The sequence below is a fragment of the Macaca nemestrina genome, chromosome 3 (genome assembly GCF_043159975.1).
Source record: "Macaca nemestrina isolate mMacNem1 chromosome 3, mMacNem.hap1, whole genome shotgun sequence".
Taxonomy (NCBI): Eukaryota; Metazoa; Chordata; class Mammalia; order Primates; family Cercopithecidae; genus Macaca; species Macaca nemestrina.
This window is the reverse complement of record NC_092127.1, coordinates 24,429,752-24,449,371: the sequence shown is the minus strand read 5'-3', so window position 1 is coordinate 24,449,371 and position 19,620 is coordinate 24,429,752. Positions and strand designations below refer to the sequence as shown.

The following is a 19,620-nucleotide window of genomic DNA, read 5'->3' as shown; positions in this document are numbered from 1 at the left end:
AATGGTTCTTGGTGGTGGTATATTTTTCTCACTAGACCTAGACTCAAATCTTTTACCAGGTGACCTCCCTTATGTAAAGTTTCTGTTTTAGTAAGAAAGTACAATATTGGGCTAGAAAGTATCTTTGGGATTGCATGTTTTGATGTAGAATCATTGTGCCGTAGAACGCTGAGGTTCAGCCATCTGTTGGCAGTCAGTTGGCGACAGAACAGGGCTATAACCCTGTTTTCCCAGATTACTAGTGTAGGGTCTCTTCCATGATACCGTACGATCTTCTTATTACACCAACTTTAAATGATATAATAGCTATTTGAAATGAAAGTTGTTAACTTGGAGTCAGAATGAGGGAATGAGTAATTTAAAAAATTAACTCCAAAGAAGGGACTACTGTTATTATAGTCCCTTCTGATTTATACAAGCAATAGGGCTTTAATTCTTGGCCGTTCCAGGTCTCCTAGCTTTTTGTGTGTTTGTGTATGTTGCTGCTGTTGTTTTTTTGTTTGTTCAGGTTTTTAAACTTTGGCTTTAAGTTTGGACATTTGGTTTTATTTATGGCAAAATTGGAGGATAATTTGAGCTAAATGAATTTACAGTTTTTTTTAAAGGGAATTAAAAGGAGAACCAATATTTTACCTATGACTACACTTGTAATTCAACTTTTTTGGTGGTGGTTGTTGTTGAGAGAATTAAAATTTAACTTGTGTCTAGAGTTTCAAAGCAAACTTTATCAACTGCATAAATCTGGGGAATAGAGAAAATACAGCCAAAGGCTATTGAAAAGTATGCTCTTGGACATTTGGTGGTTATGGACACCTTTGAGAATCTGATGAAAAACTGTCAACCCTTTCCTAAGGAAAGGGCACATTAGCTTATCTACACAAAGTTTTGCATACGTTTTCAATACACTTTCAGAGAATCCGTGTACCTTGCTGCTTGCCCCACCTTCCACTGTTAAGAATACTTGGCTTTATTTTTAAATTTTGTAATCTTTTTATTTTATTGAGACAGAGTCTTGCTCTTTTGCCCAGGCTGTAGTGCAGTGGTGTGATCTTGGCTCATTGCAACCTCCGCTTCCCAGTTTCAAGCAATTCTCCCGCCTCAGTCTTCCAAGTAGCTGGGACTACAGACATGCACCACCACGTCCGGCTAATTTTTGTATTTTTAGTAGAGATGGGGTTTCGCCATGTTGGCCAGACTGGTCTTGAACACCTGACCTCAAGCAGTCTGCCCACCTTGGCCTCCCCAAGTGCTGGGATTATAGGCATGAGCCACCACTCCCGGCCAAGAATACTTGGCTTTATATATAAAAAATATAAATATGTAAGTGCGTGTGTGTCTGTGTGTGTGTATATGTGTGTGTGTGTATGAAGGATTTTCACATGGGTATATCTCCAGCTATATGCTAAGCATTTTATATGTAGCTCATTTGATGTTTATGCCTCCATGTAAGATAGGTGTTACCCCAATGTGATTGAAGAAATAGGCTTAAGAAGGTTAAATAATTTGCTCAACGTCACACAGCAACTATTAAATCGTCATTAACTAGTATTGCTTACAAAGAGAGTTTGTAAATTCAAAAATGTAAATGTCTTTATAACTAAAAAATTTTTTTCACGATCCAAAAATTATTCAAGATATATGCTATGTCATTAGATGTATTAATTAACATTTTTGGAGAATCCTAAAAGATCTTGAACCTTAAAGCATTTACTTCATTGCTAAATTTGTAGTTTTGTCACATGAGTTTGGCTTCTCAGCCTTTGGGTATTTGTTTTGGCTTCCTAAAAGTAGGTAAGAGTTTTTCACTTGATGTAAGTGTTAAAAACAAAGGTAATGATGTTAATAAACAGTGCCCATGAAAGTAAATGCTCTCATTCCTAAATTAATATTATGAGTACTCATCTACGGATTCTTTCTATTTTAGAACTTTTATCATCTAGAAGAATTTAAGAAACATCTGATAATTTTGAATGGATGGGTTTTAAAAAGCTCATGAAACGTATGTTAGACGAATTGGAATTATTTGAGACAGAAACGTCTCTTTAGAAATGAAACAGAATTTAAATGAGAGTTTTTCAAGGGACATCTAAAATCAATTATTGGTAATAACAGACTCATTGTTTAACACAATCTCAGTATAGTAGAAATTCAGCATAGTGTGTCCATTTTATTGGTGGTGTGGGGCAGGTGGTGGTGGTTTTGCTTCAAACCAGAACTGCTGGGAGTATGCTATATAGATAGTGTTTTACTCTGCGTGTTCCCAAAAGGAGGACATCACATGGAGGGGCTTACGTGGTACCAGGCCTGTTGACATAGTTGAAAAAGCTTTAAATTGGCTTAATAAAAAGCCTGCCAAAGTAGAGAAATCACCAAAACAGTACATGTGTACCCTAAATATTTTAACCTCAAACATGTAGATTTACAATTGTATGCCAGTCTTTGTTTGTAAAACTAAGTATGGTCAGCTGTTTCTAGAGCCGCAGGTCCTTTTTTGCACAAACCACACCATAATCACGCACCAACTATAATTTCCAGGCCTTTTTTTTTTTTTTTTTTTTAAGTGCAGCAAGAACTGAGACACTTGAAAAGAAATCTCAATGCAAAATCTTCTTTGAATTATACAGTTTCTCTTTCATTCCTCCCATGTCTAATTGGATTGAAAACATTTATTTTTTTTCCAGTAACACATTGATCAAGCCACTCCAAAGCAGCCAACTTAGTTTTCATAGAAAGAGCTCTTTTTACATTCACATTTCATTGAATTCATTTACTTAAATTGTGTAATTTCAATAAGTGCAAGTGTCATAAACAGATGTGGGAGCAAATCCAACATGTACGAGTTGGTAAAATGCATCCCAGCTGGAGGAGCAGATGTGTGCAAGCACAGTAGAGTGTACTTACTGAGGTCATGGAGAGAGTTGGTTCATCAGGTGAGTAGGTAAAGTGGATTTTGGTGAAGAGTGCTTTTGCTTTGTGTATTTCTATATTGTGTGGGTAAACATTGAAATGAAATTCCCATTAGGTGGAGATTTGTTATAAAAATCTGTCTTAAAAATAAGACACTCTATCAGTTAAACAGTCATAGATGGAATATCTGATAAGTACTCGGTCCGGTCCTGGTGCTCCAAAAAAAAAAAAAAAAAAAAAAAAGGAACAAAGCACAATGAATACAGTATATACTTAGACTGGGTTTGGATCTTGGCTTTGCTGTTTAAATGCCATGTGACCTTGCCTAAGTTGCTTAACCTCTGATTGGCATTGGAGCTTGAGCCAGAGATGAATAGGGCTAGGCGTAGGAGCACTGACCTGATGGAGCAAGCACTCAACAAGTATTTTTTGTGTGTTTGTGTTTATTTTATTTTATTTTTTTGACATTTTCAAAAAAGTAGTTTTTAAACTGAAGGTATGCTGGGCATAGTGGCTCACTCCTGTGATCCCAGCACTTTTGGAGGGATGCCAAGGGAGGCGGATCACCTGAGCTCAGGAGTTCAAGGCCAGCCTGCCCAACATGGTGAAACCTCATCTGTACTAAAATTACAAAAGTTAGCCAGGCATGGTGGTGCACACTTGTGGTCCCAGCTACTCGTGAGGCTAAGGCAGGAGAATCGCTTGAATCCGGGAGGCGGAGGTTGCAGTAAACCAAGATCGTACCACTATACTCCAGCCTGGGCAGCAGAGTGAGATTCCATCTCAAAATAACAACAACAACAAAAAACTGAGGGTAGCATGCAGTCCAAACTGAAATGTTTAGAGTTGAGTTACAAATTCAGGTCTGAATGAGATGCTGCAGAGAGCCTGGCAGCAGGAGTTTTGTGGTGTTGGTAGTGGTGGTGGCATCTACTGTTAGGCTGATGGCAGTGCCTTTATCCAGGAAGAGCTGCCCTGGGTGAACACTCAAGCCTACAGCTCTTATATTTCTGGCTTGTCAAGAGACTTGATAAGGGCTGGGCAATTGTAATGACCACAACCAAGTAAGTTTGAGATTGTGGAGGGTCTGCATGCCCATAGGAAACTGGGCAGCAAACCCAGGATCTGGGGCTTGTTATGTGGGGCATTAGGAGTCATGCTGTGGCTTGGCAAGCATTAGGGTACTTAGGGGAGCATATCACCTTTAGGGCAGCAAGATTAACGCCAGACTGTAGACACTGATTAGGTGCCCAATAAGCTTTGTGGTATTGGTCAGGATTAGTTTAGGACCGAATTGAACTGCACTTGAAGATCTAAGATTTTTAAGACCTGTAGCTGGATCAGGCCAGATCAGGTATGGATGAAGAACCACTTTACTGCTTTTTATACATGGCTTGCCCTTTACCTTCCCTATATCTAAGCTGTTGAGCTTACCTCTTTATTTTCACTGCCAGTATTGATCTTGATGAATTCCATCTTTCAATCAACAGTTTATTAAATATTTATGGGGTATCTATTCTATGCCAGACACTGTTCCAACCATTGGTGTTACAATGCCAAGCAGGACAGATAAGGTCCCTGTCTTGAAAGGCTTTACATTGTAGAGGCGGGGTAGGGACGAGACAAATAATATACCCATAGATAGAGAAACAGGTAAATTTTACATTATTCCCTGGGGAGGAGTCATTTGAGCAGAGACTTGCATGAAGAGAAGGGAGTGATGTAAAAGTAAAGACAGAGAACATTCCAAGCAGAAAGAGCAAAGGACCTGAGATGTGAATAAGTTTGGCACGTTTTATGGACCAGAAAGAAAAGGACGATTATTATTTGAGCAGACTAAATGATGAGAGAGTGGAGAAAGATGAGATTAGGTTAGAAAGGTAGATGGGGCCAGACAAACTGGGTTTGTAGCCTATGATAAGGGGGTTTGATTTTGTTCCAGTTGTAGTTTGGGCAGGGAATTTATGCTTTAGACAGATTGTTCCCCTTTCCCATCTGCTAGGTGGAGGATGGACTGTGGGGGCAGTAGAAGAAATCGGAGGCCCTTTAGATACCTGTTGGGGTAGGCTAAGTGAGAGACTAGTGGCTTGGGCCTGGGTTGTTGGCGTGAGATGGTGAACAATAGATTTGGGAGATATTTGGAGGTAGGGCCAATGGAATTTACTAATGGATTTGCATGACGGGATGGAGGAAGGAGAATGGTCAAGAATGGCTCCTGCATTTTTGGCGTGAGCAACTGGGTGGATTATAGTACTATTGTCTGAGATGGTGAAGACATGGGATGGGGACATATATTTGGGGTGGTGGGAATTAATGGTTCTATTTTGGTTGTGTTAACTTTTACCAGTTGGACTTTCCAGTAGAGATGCTGAATAGGTTGGTTCTGTGATGGGAAGGGGTCAGGTTAGGGAGGTAGATTTGGCATATTGGTGGCATATTGAAGTGAACGAGGTCACTTTAAGAGGTAATGTAGACAGAGAAAGGAAGCCAAAGACATAATCTGGGGCATTCCAGATATTAGATGAGCAGATGAGGGAGATGGAGTACTGGTGTCGTAGGAGGAAAAGCAGGTGTGTGTGGTGTCACAGAATGCAAGTTCTAGAGAAGAAAGTGCTTCAAGGAGACAGTGTTTGGCTCTGTCCGATGTTCCTGATAGGTCAAGAAAGTGAATTGAGCCATATCAGTGTAGGTGTCATTGCATTTGTTTGCCTGAGACAGTCCTATTTTATGCCTGTTAATCTGGTGTCTTGTCTGATTAGTGTTTATTTTACTCAGAAATGTTCCAGTGTGGATGATAAATTATATGGTCACACTGGTCATTAGTGACCTTGGGAAAAGCTATTTAGAGGTGACGGTGAGAATGAAAACTGGTTTGGAGTGGACTAAGAATAAGTGGACTCAGAGAGTACCGACAGTTCTTTCAGTGCCTTTTGCTGTGAAAGGGGAGAGAATGTGCCGGCTGAAGGGGATGATGAGTTTAAGGGTGTTTTTGTTTGTTTGTTTGTTTCGTTTTGTTTTTTGATGGGTAATATTTTAAAGCATGTTTTTATGTTAATTAGAATAACCTAGTAGAAAAGTGAAAGTTGATATGATAAAGGGGAGAAAGAAACAAAGGGTATAATTGCAAAAGTGAGAGAGGTTGGCATCCAAAACAAAATGAAGGGGTTTACCTTAGATGGGAGCAGGAAAACTGTTTGTTAACCAGAGAGAAGGCAGACTGTGTTCAGATACAAGTTAGTGGCTTGGATGGTGGAAAGGTAGGTATTTTATCAGCTTGCATGTAATTATGAAGGCTGTGGCAAGTAATCAGCCAAAAGGAAGATGAGGAAAAGGGATGCTGGAGATTTGAACTAAAGATTGATAAATCATTGTCTTGCAAAGGATGAAGGTGAATTTACTAGTGAAGTGTAGCTGAATTGTCAGGCCATATTGGGAGCTCATTTGAGATTTGCAGTCATAAATATCAAGTAGAATGGTTGTGTGATTTTCTTCAACCATGTTAGACTACTTATACTTAGGTATAGAGACGACGAATGTGTTAGTTAGCTATTGCCACAAAAGTGCCACAGAACAAAGTGTGCCAAAGCTCAGTGGCTTAATAAAAAAATCATTTATTCTTATGGATTTGCAGATTGGTTGAGGGTCAACTAATCTAGGCTGAGGTTGGCTGGGTGATTGGCTCTACACCATATTTTAAAAATTTTTCTGGAATAAGAAGTCTAGAACAAGACTGCCTGAGTGGGGTAGTTGAGAAAGAATGGAGGAGGAAGTGGTAGTTGGAACTCAGGAAACTGAGATGTTCTATTTGGATGTTTATGTCATCAAAAATTGTCAGAAATTGTGGTGGAGAGATTGGTGATTTAGGTTTTAAAAAGTTCTCTCACTCTTGTGTGTTTGAGTTAGCGTGACGACAGCACTCTGGGGTGATTGTAGTACCGTACTAAATCTTTGATTTAGAATCACCTGTTCCATCTTAGTGTATTAGACGAAGTTGGCCAAGTAAAAAAAGTCATCTGTAAATGAGTAGGAGTGACTGAGGTGTCATTAGATAGTCCCAGTGAGGAAGGTGAGCAGATGTGTGCTTCCAAGGAGTGGGGTTTTTGGAGAAAGGAGAAAGAAAGTAGCAATGGGGAGCTGCATCTCTAGGCCTTGGAGCAGCATTTTTGTTTTTCAGGTGTGGATGCTGATCAACTAGTTGGTCAAGAAATAAACTTAGTAGTTCGTTATTAGCATTTAAGAGAAAAATTAGAGAGAAGAGTAGGAAATGCTATTCAAGCCTAAAGTCTGTTTCAGTCTAAAGACTGCTTAGTTTTTAGACTACAGAAGAAAATAGCAGATCCTAGCAAGTCTGTCTGTTTTGTGAAACTTTTGAGTTCTAGGTTGTGAGATAAAAAGTCTTACTATGTAGTGTGGTCAAAAGAATTGGAAAATTCAGCTGTAAGTTACTTGGAGTGTGAGAGAGAAAAGTTTCATAAATAGTAGAGATGTGACTGAATATATGTTATTGATTATGCATAAATACGGTGATTTTTATGTTATTTGTGTATATGTTTTATTTTTCTAGACTGTATTCTTTAGCTTGCATTTCTAGCATGGAAATACCTGATGGATGACTAATAGATGTTGACTGCCTGGATGTCAGGAAGACATAGGTACTCAGTGGTAATCCAGAAAGTATGCTTTGTTTTCTATGCTGGCTCATGGTGCAGGTCCTGGAACAGGGCACAGAGATTCAGATGGACCTGCTTGAGATGGTGAGCGATGAAGGTGACATCACAGTGGGGGTTAGACATCGCTTGTCCAGTCTATTTCTTGGCTTTGCAGGTCTAGAAACTATTGTTAGCTCCTTCAGAATTGATCAGACTTTTGGGAAATAGCTCAGACTAGCCAAAATCAGAACACTAATACATGAACCATAATGATCTTAAACTAATTTTCAGTGGGGTAACAGGTGTTTCTAGGGACTATGTTTACATTATCCAGTGTACATCATTCTCAGGATCTAGATACCCAAGTGATAGAATTAGTAATCAGAACATCATTTGGTTAGCAGGGAATCACAAGGAAAGGGAATTTACTTCAAAGGGATAATGGAAAGTCCTATTAAACTGGCATCCCACTGCAAAACATACCTTTCTAGTGATTTGAGTATTGATTACATACTGTGAAATCCAGTATCTCCTTACCTTTCATGGTACTGGGAAAACTCTGACGAATAGTTGACCTTTGGATAACCCATTTCTGATTTTTTTGTATTCTGGTAGTTGTGTTTTTCTGTCCCCAAGCACTTGAGGATGTGCCAAACTCCACCAGACAACAGTGGTTCATTGACGCAGAGATTCTCAACTAGAGGACAGGGGGCCCTGGTATTTTTAATTCTTATTTATCCCCTTATGGAGATTTAATAATGTGGACCATTTTAAACCTCACGTTAAAAATAGTTTCTTCTGGCCAGGTGCAGTGGCTCATGCCTGTAATCTGAGCACTTTGGGAGGCTGAGGTGAGTAGATCACAAGGTCAGGAGATCGAGACCATCCTGGGTAACACGGTGAAACCGCATCTCTACTAAAAATACAAAAAATTAGCCGGGTGTGGTGGCGGGCGCCTGTAGTCCCAGCTACTAGGGAGGTTGAGGCAGGAGAATGGCGTGAACCCAGGAGGCGGAGCTTGCAGTAAGCCAAGATCGCCCCACTGCACTCCAGCCTGGGCAACAGAGCGAGACTCCATCTCAAAAAAAAAAAAAAAAAAAAAAGTTTATTCTGACAGAGACTATCACTATATATTTGATTATGTTTTTTTTTGTTTGTTTGTTTTGTTTTTTTTTTTTTGAGACGGAGTCTCGCTCTGTCGCCCAGACTGGAGTGCAGTGGCCGGATCTCAGCTCACTGCAAGCTCCGCCTCCCGGGTTCACGCCATTCTCCTGCCTCAGCCTCCCGAGTAGCTGGGACTACAGGCGCCAGCCACCTCGCCCGGCTAGTTTTTTGTATTTTTTAGTAGAGACGGGGTTTCACCGTGTTAGCCAGGATGGTCTCGATCTCCTGACCTCGTGATCCGCCCGTCTCGGCCTCCCAAAGTGCTGGGATTACAGGCTTGAGCCACCGCGCCCGGCCTTGATTATGTTTTGAGCTTCGTTACAGTCACGTTCCAGATCTGCTCCTCCAACACTGCCCTCCACCCATTTTGAGTGGATGACCATGCTTCGTTTGCAGCCACACATTTAGAAGTTGCCAAGTAGCAAGGAGTTCTGTAGAAAGTTCATCTTCAAGATGAACAGAAACATCTACTGAGCAGTTTTTTAAAATGTTGTTAATGACTCCTCAAGATAAACTCATTTGAATTACATGTATAATGCTGCATGTTTACATTAATGTGGAACAACTCAGAAAATAATAAGGAGCTCTTAGGTTGGCTTTCTGCTAGTAAACTTCGTGGCCCAGTAGACTTTGGCTAATTATCGTATTAAAATTCAGAGCTCAAATCTTAAATTTATTACTGACTTCAAGAAGGGCCTTGAGTTAAGATATTAACCTTTCTGTTTCTCAGCTATTAAATGAGGCCAACAGTGCTTTGCCACTGCATTGAAATGATGTAAAAATATGCCGGTTAAAGCTTGCAAAAATATCTAAATGCTCTATAAATGTGGAGCAGAAATAAGAGATGGACAGGAATAAAAAGACTTAGGACCAAGAAAAAAAATAACTCATTAAAATTATTTGGGATCACTGGGTAAGCCGAGACGGGCGGATCACGAGGTCAGGAGATCGAGACCATCCTGGCTAACACCATGAAACCCCGTCTCTACTAAAAATACAAAAAACTAGCCGGGTGAGGTGGCGGGCGCCTGTAGTCCCAGCTACTCCGGAGGCTGAGGCAGGAGAATGGCCTAAACCCGGGAGGCGGAGCTTGCAGTGAGCTGAGATCCGGCCACTGCACTCCAGCCCGGGCTACAGAGCAAGACTCCGTCTCAAAAAAAAAAAAAAAAAAAAAAAAAAAAATAGCTCATATGATTTTTCCTTCCCTCTTTATATTCTGAATCAGGACATATAAAAAATGTCCCTAATTTGCTGTGGAGTTCTCTCTGTCTTGTGCATTTGAGTTGGTGTGGAGACCACCCTCGGGTGATTGTAGTACCATGCTAAATCTTTGATTTAGAATCACCCATTCCATTGGTTTGACATGCAGTGGCTGGAGAAAAAGTTATGTATCTCCCAGCAGTGTCTATGGAGGGCTTATTGCTTTTCCATTTCTGTTTTATTTCTCTTATGAGATAGAAGTACTTTGTGAGTAAAAGGGTTTGGCAGATGAGGTACTTGGTAAACACAGGTTAAAACTTTAAAAAAAAAAAACATAAATTCCTGAATCAAACCTTCAGGATTAGTGGTTGTTTATGATATAACCACGGGAACTTATATCATTGTAATGAATTTATCTGACATTCTAGCACCCAGAAATCAGTTACCTTGATATTTTATCACTTTACCTGATTAGTACTAATTTATTATTATTATCCAAATGCATAAAAATTTAAATTATTTACCATTTGAGTTTTGATGTTAATTGTATTTTATTATATTTTAAGTCTGAATTTGGAAATCCTCATAGTTTTAATCAAAATATTAGACCAACTAGAACATTCGGTCTCCATTCTAGTTAAATTATTTTTATTCAGTATAAGAATATAGAATAAAAAAAGTCTTATTTAAAATTTAATATGGAAAGGCCATTGAGGTCAGCTAGTTTGAGAAAACCTAGAAACCTTGGTATAAGAGCATCTAATAAAACTAGATGGATGTGAAACCCAAAGTGGTTTTTAAAAAATTTATTGTTCGGAGCAAGGCTAGGTACTCTAGAAGCAGTAGTAATTGAGTTACTTGTGGCTTTGTATTATTAAAATATATGGTCCTTGAAGTTGTCTCCACGACTGAATCATTTCGAGATTCATGTTTTAAGTAGTTTCATGTGGTACATAAAAGGCATTTATCTTGATGAACAAAAAATGACTCCATCCTGATTATGATTTAGCATATTATAACAGCGTCTTTGTAATTTGAACTAGAACAAGAAAAATAGAAACAATTCAAAGTCCTCATTAGAAATAAAGCCAGTTCAAAGTGGATTTTTCTTTTCTTGATTTGTGATGTTTGCCTCATGTTGTTTAGGTATGGAGCCTGTGTATAGGATAGCACATTTGTTTCAGGCTGGTTGCCAGTGTTCAGGGTTCGCCTCTCCAGTCCAGTCCAGGTGGTCACAGTCTATAGTTGTTAAATTATATGTTCTGGCATGTTTGGTTTGACACCAGCCAAAGGTTTTATAAACCCTAGCATTATTGACATATAGTCTTAAAAAATATTATTACCTCTTGGACCTTAACATCTTAATCTCATGGTTAGGTTAGTAAAATTAATGTGCTTCTGATAATCTGGTTTAAGTGTATTATGCCTTTTCTTAGGCTATATAGTTTATGAAAACTTTATTTCTAGCTTTTACAGTGGCAGTATCATAGCCAATGAGGTTTATCTGAGGCATGATTATTGCTAATTGAAAACTTTATTTCTTGGGAAAATAGAATATAGCTATATCGCTGACATAGATGCCCAAGTTACTGTTTTAAAATAAGTTTATCAATGCTAGTTTAGAAATTTGGTCATGTAAATGCATTTTTGCGGGATTGCCTCTTATTTTGGATTCTATCAGGTAGGATTATTATTTTCTATTTGAAAACTTATTTCATGGCTTATAAGTGCTGTCGGTTGACCTCTGGTTAATCTATTATGGATTTAAAGTACAGTTGTCCCTCAGTATCCATGGGAGGTTGGTTCCATGACTTCCCTTAGGTACCAAAATCTAAGCATGCTCTAGTCCCTGACATAAAGTGGCATAGTATTAATATTTGCATATAACCCATGCACATCCTCCTGTATACCTTTTTATTTTTTATTTTTTTGAGACGGAGTCTCGCTCTGTCACCCAGGCTGGAATGCAGTGGTGCGATCTCGGCTCACGGCAACCTCCGCCTCCTGGGTTCAGGCGATTCTCTTGCCCCAGCCTCCTGAGTAGTTGGGATTACAGGCACCCACCACCGTGCCTGACCACTTTTTGTATTTTTAGTAGAGATGGGGTTTTGCCATGTTGGCCAGGCTGGTCTCAAACTCCTGACCTCAGGTGATCCACCCGCCTCGGCCTCCCAAAGTGCTGGGATTACAGATGTGAGGCACTATGTTCGGCCCCTCCTGTATACTTTAAATCATCTCTAGTTTATGTATAATACCTAATACAGTATAAATGCTGTGTAAGTAATCATTAATATGGTATGGTTTAGGGCATAATGACAGGAAAAAAGTTTGTACATAATCAGTACAGATGCACTATTTTTCCTGAATATTTTTGATCTGAGGTTGGTTGAATCCCATGGAGGGTTGACTGTACTTGATTGTTTTTCCCCTAGTGGGATATAATTTACATACCATAGATCTTAACTGTACAGTTTGCTAAGTTATAACAAATGTACAGATCTATTAATCCACACCCAAATCAAGGTATCGAGCATTTACAACCTCAGGTCTCTTCCCAATAAATCTCCCTCTCCCTTTCCAGGCAGCCACTGATGTGATTTCTATTATAATAGATTAGTTTTTCCTGTTCTTGAACTTCATATAAATAGAATCATACAGAATGTATTTCTTTTAAGGCTGATTTCTTCCTCATAACATATTTGTGAGAGTCATCTATGCTGTTGTGTATTTCAATAGTCATCCCTGTTTATTGATGAGTATGGCATTGTAAGGGTTTACTGCAGTTTAGCATGTTAATGGATACGTGTCTCCTCTGACTAGAGACAGGATGGGATCTAGATCCAGTGCTGCCAGCTGTAGGAGTGAAGGATGCAAGGGCAGGAGCCAAGCCGTCATTAAAAAGACCAGTAGAACACTTTCTTTACTATGTCCACTATGTGTTAAAAATACTTGGTGTGGAAGTGTTCAGTAGTTCGTTCTGTTCGTGTCAACATTGTTTTATTTTCTAAGTTTCCTGAGATCAGAGGAGCTTGTTGTCCATTAAATTTTTCTAATATGATGATAGGTTAAAGCTGTGTGCCAAGTCCCTTTAATTTTATAATAGGATTGTTTCTTATAGCAAATACTTTAGAAATGTTAGTATTTTTAAAGCCATTATTAGTCTTTATTATTACTGATAACATTTCATCATGTGGATTTACCATATTTTACTTAATTGTTGCCATATTTTTAGATCTTTAGTTCTGGTTTCTTTCCTACTCTTATAAGTAATGCTAAAGTAAAAGTCACTTACGTATCTTGTTCCATTTTTTGAACTTTTTTCTCAAGGTAGATTTTCAGAAACATAATTTTAGGGTCAAATGTTTTGAACGTTTATATTTTTTGGTATCTATTGATCAATATTCCTTATTTTCTAAGAGAGTTGATTAGTTTATAGGGACAACAAAAATATGCTAAGGGACAAGGCTTACTATACTTTAGTTTGAATACATATTGTCTGGAAACATTTTGTTGTTTGAATTGGGAGGTGCTAGAAAGAAAAGTAAAAACATTTTGTATCGTAGTTATAAAATGCACTCTCATGGTTCTATATTTATTTGGTAACAAATGAGGCATCAAATACATTTCTCATTTTTGTATGCTATGTTTCTTCTTTTGCAAATTTTTCCCGATTACATCTTTTATGTTGAGAATATTTGATCAAAAAAGGAAGCTATCTATATTGTGAATGATCTGGGATAAAACGTCTTCTTATGCGGGAGAGAGTAAATCTTGCTGTTCCATTCTTATGGGGTAGAATGTTTAATCCAAGAAAAAAAGCCTTGAGTCAGAGCTGATGTACTACATGGTCATTGCCAGGCATTGTGTTAAATGGCTGACTGACATTTAATTTTTCAGCAACCTTGAAAGGTAGGTGGTGTCTTCATTATCCATTTGAGCCACTGTCAAATAAGTTGGACTTTTAAGAGAAACCTTGGGTTAAAAGTAGTAGAAGTAGCAAGTGGAAAAAGGACAGTGTAGGAGAGATGGCTTTCAGTCTGCCTGAGGCCGCTTTGCCCCCAAATTTGTTCTCTCCATACTACCTTTGCTTTTCTACTTCATTAATTATAACATTGGAAATTCCACCAATTGCAGTTGTATTCTGCTTAAAAGTCAACCTCTCTTAAAATGTTAAAAACCCCTAGAAGGGATTTATTCTGGAAGATCTTGTGTTATTAGCCTTTAATATGAGCTAATAAGACAGTTTTTTGTGTGGGGGGAGGTGGTTGTTTTTGTTTTTTTTAAACTCTGGGACATACCTATTCCTAGGGGTGGAGTGTTGGGAGGAGGCAGGCGAGGTTGCATGTGGGGTACAGGAACGAAGGAGGAAGAGAGTTTCCTTCCTCTTTCTGGGATGTAGGGGGCTGGCCCGGTGCAGAGTTTTGACACAGGAAATGTTTGTCCTTGGCATCCTGCCATCTCCTTATTCATACTTCTACCTCTCAAAACCCTACGCCTTGGCCGCAAAACCCAGCCCTCTGCTCTGCGCATCCAACCATGACTCTCCACCCAGATCTGCCTTTCTTGTCACTAAGTGTTTCATCTTCTAAACGCATCACCCTTGCCTGCCTCCTCCCCACACTCCTCCCCAAGCTCCCCCTTGCAGGATAGCTACGGCTAGCTGAGTCAAAAACAACAGCAACAACAAAAGCTGTCTTTTCATGTTTGCATGTTTTCTTAGCTATCTGGAAGTTATATGTATATGGAGCAATCAGAACCCTTGGTAGTCTCTTCCTACTAAACAAACTGCTAATGGCTCAGGATTTGAAAGACATACTACATAAATTATTTCTCCCTATGGAATAAATGCCCAAGCTGAAAATAAACTACAGATCCTAATAGCCAAGCAGAAGGAGTATACTTGTCTAAGCGAAACATCTTATATGTAATTTGGCTTGTCAAACAATGTGAAGTATAGGATGAAAGCATCTTACTTTAAAATGTGCAGCTGGTGTGAGAATGTCACACGGATGCTAATTGTTTGGCTTGGTGTCTTCTGTTTCTCATGCTCTACAGTGTCTTCACTCATCATTGGTGGCTTCTCCCCCCGTTTCCTTGTTCATTGCAGAAAGTATAAAATGTGCAGGCTTATATTTGTCTCCATTGGTTGGAAATCAACATATACAAATAAAAAAGTTTTTTTTTTTTTTCCTATTTTACAAAATGACAACATTTTAAGTTAGATTTATTTAATCAGGGGGCTCTGTCCTTCTACTTCATGTTTCTCCAAACTCTAAAGCTGTTGCTGTTCACCGAACAGGAAGAGTAACGTGTGGAGCCTGGTGACTGTTCTACAAAACACTGGCTTGATGATCAAAGGTCGTTCAGACTCCAAAGGCCTTTCAACACGCCAAAGTGAGGCAATCTCTAGTGAGTGGAGGGTAGTATTTCCCGTAGAAGCCACAGTCCGTATATAGCTCCCCTTAGCCTTTGTTATATTTGCTAGCATTGTAGAAATCCAGAAAGACATTCCTTTACTTGCTTCTCCCTGACATTCTTTTAAATAATGTTTGACCATTTCAATGGTACATAGAAAATGTACCACTTAACAAATACATAAAATCTAACAAATACATAAAAATAAATAGGAAATGTTGGTATCACACCTAACCAGAGACAAACCCTATTAACAATTGTGGTATAGCCTCTAGTACTGTCTGTTGTTATGTACACATGCGTTTACCCAAAAAAGGGGTCATACTGTAGATTCTTTTAGAAACTAGCTTTTTATATTAAATGTGTTAGAAATATTTTTCCAAGTCATTAAATATTTGTCTACTGTATCTCTTTTAAGAGCTGCAAAATATTCAGTTTCACTGATATTATAGAATTGACTTCATTTTTCTCTTGTTATTGGACATTTAAGTTCTTTTCAATTTTTTATATTTTAAACAGCACTATAATTAATAGTTCTATAGCTAAGTAGATTCACATTCACAGTTTGTTCCATTGTGTAATATAACAGCTTGGGGTTCTTCTGCAAGCAAGGCTTATGTGCAGTTCATTTATTTGGGAAGTGATCCCAAGGAGCCACAGTAAGTGAATGGAGCACTTGAGCTGGAAAGGAGGGAAAACCAGTTCGTAGGTGCAGTACAGAACTGGCCATAGCTACATGTGACAGGACCTTTGAAAGCCTTATGAAATGTGTCTCAGAACTGTCTTCTAGGAGAATACCAGGGGGAAGTATTTCTCTTCCTTTGATCCATTCTTCACTGGTCAAGGGTGGTCCCACAGCATTATTTCCCACATACTTCCAGATTGTGTGGGTATGAGCCCAGTGCATCACTGAAGTCCTAGGATAGGAAGCCAGAGAGAAGTATGGGTGGGGGCTGGGGTGAGGCCCTGTTTCGTTACATCTTCAGAAAGGTGGTCAAAGCCTGCTAGGGCCTCGTTGCTGCAGTGGTGGCTTAAGCAAGAAGTAAGGCTGAGGGACTTTGTAGTAGGATACAAGAAGTGTCTGGTACACATACATTCCTGGAAACAGAGTTTGTAATTTTGTCTCAAAGGACATGCAGAATTGTATCTCTTAAAATACAAATACACATGGGAGTCATAAAATTATGTTCAGGTTGATTCATTTATGAGGTACACATTCTAAGACCTGAGGATGCGGCAGGGGGCGAAACAGATGCAATCCTACTGCCACAGAGCTTACATTCCTCTGCAGGAAGATAGTAAACATGGGAACAAATACATAACATCAGTGCTGACAGCAGTAGGTGCTGGGAAGCAAATGAAATGAAGCAGTGCTGTTAGTAGTGACTTGAAAGGGACCGAGCCCATGCTGAGAACACAAGGTTCTCATGATTTTAGATGGCACACAGATAACCTCAGAGTGAAGAGATTCGGGGTTGGGTCGATGGAATAGAACTAAAGGAGAAGGATGTAGGAAGCAGGGGCGAGGGCCTCTTTACAGTCACTGTGTGCTTTACATTTTTCCTAGAGGCACATATACCCAAGAGAGATTTTGGCTTTTGGAGTGTGGCCTTCCCTCAGTATATACGCTATATGGAATTTAATCATTCTTCGATTCTTAGAAAATATCATTCATATTCAAAATATATAGCAAATTATAATTGCTTCATCTTTGATGTTTTGGAATATACTTCAGGATCATAGCGTGCCTTAGGGTTATTTTTAATCAATCTCAGGGTTAACACTAGTGCAGCACAAATAGATGGAAATTTCCATTACATGGTGACTGGGGGTTTATTGTATCAACGTAATTCTACTTCGTAGAAGAAGCAGCACTGTTCACCTGTTCCTTTGCTTTAGAGAGCTCAGAAAACAAGTTTCAAAGACATAAATTTATTCATTTGACCTTTTAGTTACAATGCCCAAGATATTTTTGTGACCTAAATAGCAAAGTAAGAACATTGCTAGGTGTTTCTCACATTTGTTACCACTAGTACAATTTATCCACTTCAGTAGAAAATAAGCCATGGGATTATGATACCTCCAGATTAAAGCACATTCTTCTTTTTCAGTGATATGTAAAACCACAGATCAGAATTATATTGGATATCGAAAGATTAGAATATTAAATCTGATCTCCTAAATCAGGGTTTTCCAAATTCTGATCACTTGTAATCATTTGTGTGCCAGCTTCAAGATTTTGCTATATTCTACAAGTGCTGATGCTATTACATTTTTAATGTTTTTCTCTACAGTGAGTCAATTTTTGCTTAAATAAGTTTACTTGAGAAGGAATGTTTATATTATTGTATTATTGAAATAAATGGAAAATAACTTTAAGAAATATATTTCTAACTATGAACCTATATTCTTTTTGTTTGTTTGTTTGTTTGAGAAGAGTCTCACTGTGTTACCCAGGCTGGAGTGCAGTGGCGTGATCTTGGCTCACTGCAACCTCCGCCTCTCGGGTTCAAATGATTGTCCTTCCTCAGCCTCCCAAGTAGCTGGGATTACAGGTGTGCACCACCATGCCCAGCTAATTTTTGTATTTTTAGTAGAGATGCGATTTCACTATGTTTGCCAGGCTGGTCTTGAACTCCTACTCCTGACCTCAAATGATCTGCCCACCTTAGCCTCCCAAAGTGCTGGGATTACAGGTGTGAGCCACCAAGCCCTCCCTGAACCTATATTCTTGACTATTGATGCAAGACGTTTATCTGTACGTCATCTAAAATCATTATACACATTTGGTTAGTACTGCTGTCATAGCAGGCTTGGCCTGTCCCATACCAGGTGTATGACCTTTAGCAAGTTACCCAACTTCTTTTTTTTTTTTTGAGACGGAGTCTCGCTCTGTCGCCCAGGCTGTAGTGCAGTGGCCGGATCTCAGCTCATTGCAAGCTCCGCCTCCCGAAGTTACCCAACTTCTACCCTCTGTATTCACTTGTGTACGATGGAGATAATGAGATATTATTGTCTGACAAGTACTTAGCACAGTGCCTGATGTAGTAATTACTCAGTAAATGGAAGCAACTGCAATAATGTATTGTTGAAGTGGTTGTTGCCTTTGTTATTATTCATGGAAAGGACAGTGTTGGAGATTTAGAAATTATACAAATACTTCCATTCTGCACCTAAATTTGGGGTCGAAGGTATTAGAACAGTAGACCAAAGAGTTGACCAATTTAATTATATCCCTAGCTTTCCATGACTCGCTGTATGACTTGGTCAAGCCGTTTAACCCCTCTAGGGTGTGGTTTCTTCATCACACAAATTAGGAGGTTTGATTTGATTTGATCTGAAGACATTCAGCTTGCAGGGTGCCAGCTGTTTGAGTGGTTTTGATCATGGGATGTGGTTCATCTGAAGTCAGAGCATTTTAAATTTTGTTTTAAGTGGCTATTTGACACACAAAATAAGCTAGGAGTTGATGTGGCCCCAGCTGTTTTCCTGTTTTCATTATGAGTGACTGATGGTCACGAGGCGTCATGTTAGCAAGCTGGGTCAATTAGTAATTGCTTTTGAAGCTGTATATAATTAATTACATAATTATGAGCTATTGAAGTTTAGTTCTAGTAAAACTACATCATAAAACCAAGGCAATTTCAAAAGATTTTCTGACAAAAGAAAAATATGAACAAACTTTTTGTACATTTGACTTACCTTTATTTTATGTGTAATATATATTTGTCAAGCATGTAACACTTTTCACAATAAAAATTATATGTGAATATAATCTAGCCACGCGGACCACTGTTGAAATAACTTTTATATTTCTACCTAGATGACTTGTTATGCCCCTTCCAGATAGGAGAATCTACAGTTTTATGAATTTCAATCTCCTAATAAGGTAGATCTGAACTTGGTAATGATTAAGTTCAAATCAATAAAGCCAAATAAAAATTTAAAAGCCTGCTATAAATATATACATATATGTAAGTGTGGGTGTATATGTTAGTATAATATACCAACGACTATTTTTTTTTCACTCAGGAATATATTTTAGAAATTATCTCATTTATTTCCTCTTTTGTTTGAATGACTGCAATTGAATAGATGATTCCAATTGTTTAATCAATCTCCTTATGATGGACATTTGGGCTTTTTTCTAACTTCTATTATCCACAATAATGCTGTAATGAATGTCTTACACATGAGATTTTGTGCATATGTTAGCATATCTATAGGTTAAATTGCTGGGTCAGAGGACATGTGCATTGGTAATTTTGAATTTGAAATAAACAAA

At 38.6% G+C, this 19,620-nt stretch overlaps 1 protein-coding gene and 1 pseudogene across 2 annotated transcripts in view; both read left to right on the top strand.

Annotated features, from left to right (window-relative positions):
* LOC105466726 (kelch like family member 2) overlaps positions 1-19,620 on the top strand; it is a 113,661-nt gene that overhangs the window by 34,111 nt on the left and 59,930 nt on the right. The gene's annotated exons all lie outside the window — the stretch shown is intronic.
* LOC112424032 (U4 spliceosomal RNA) lies at positions 11,386-11,463 on the top strand (annotated as a pseudogene).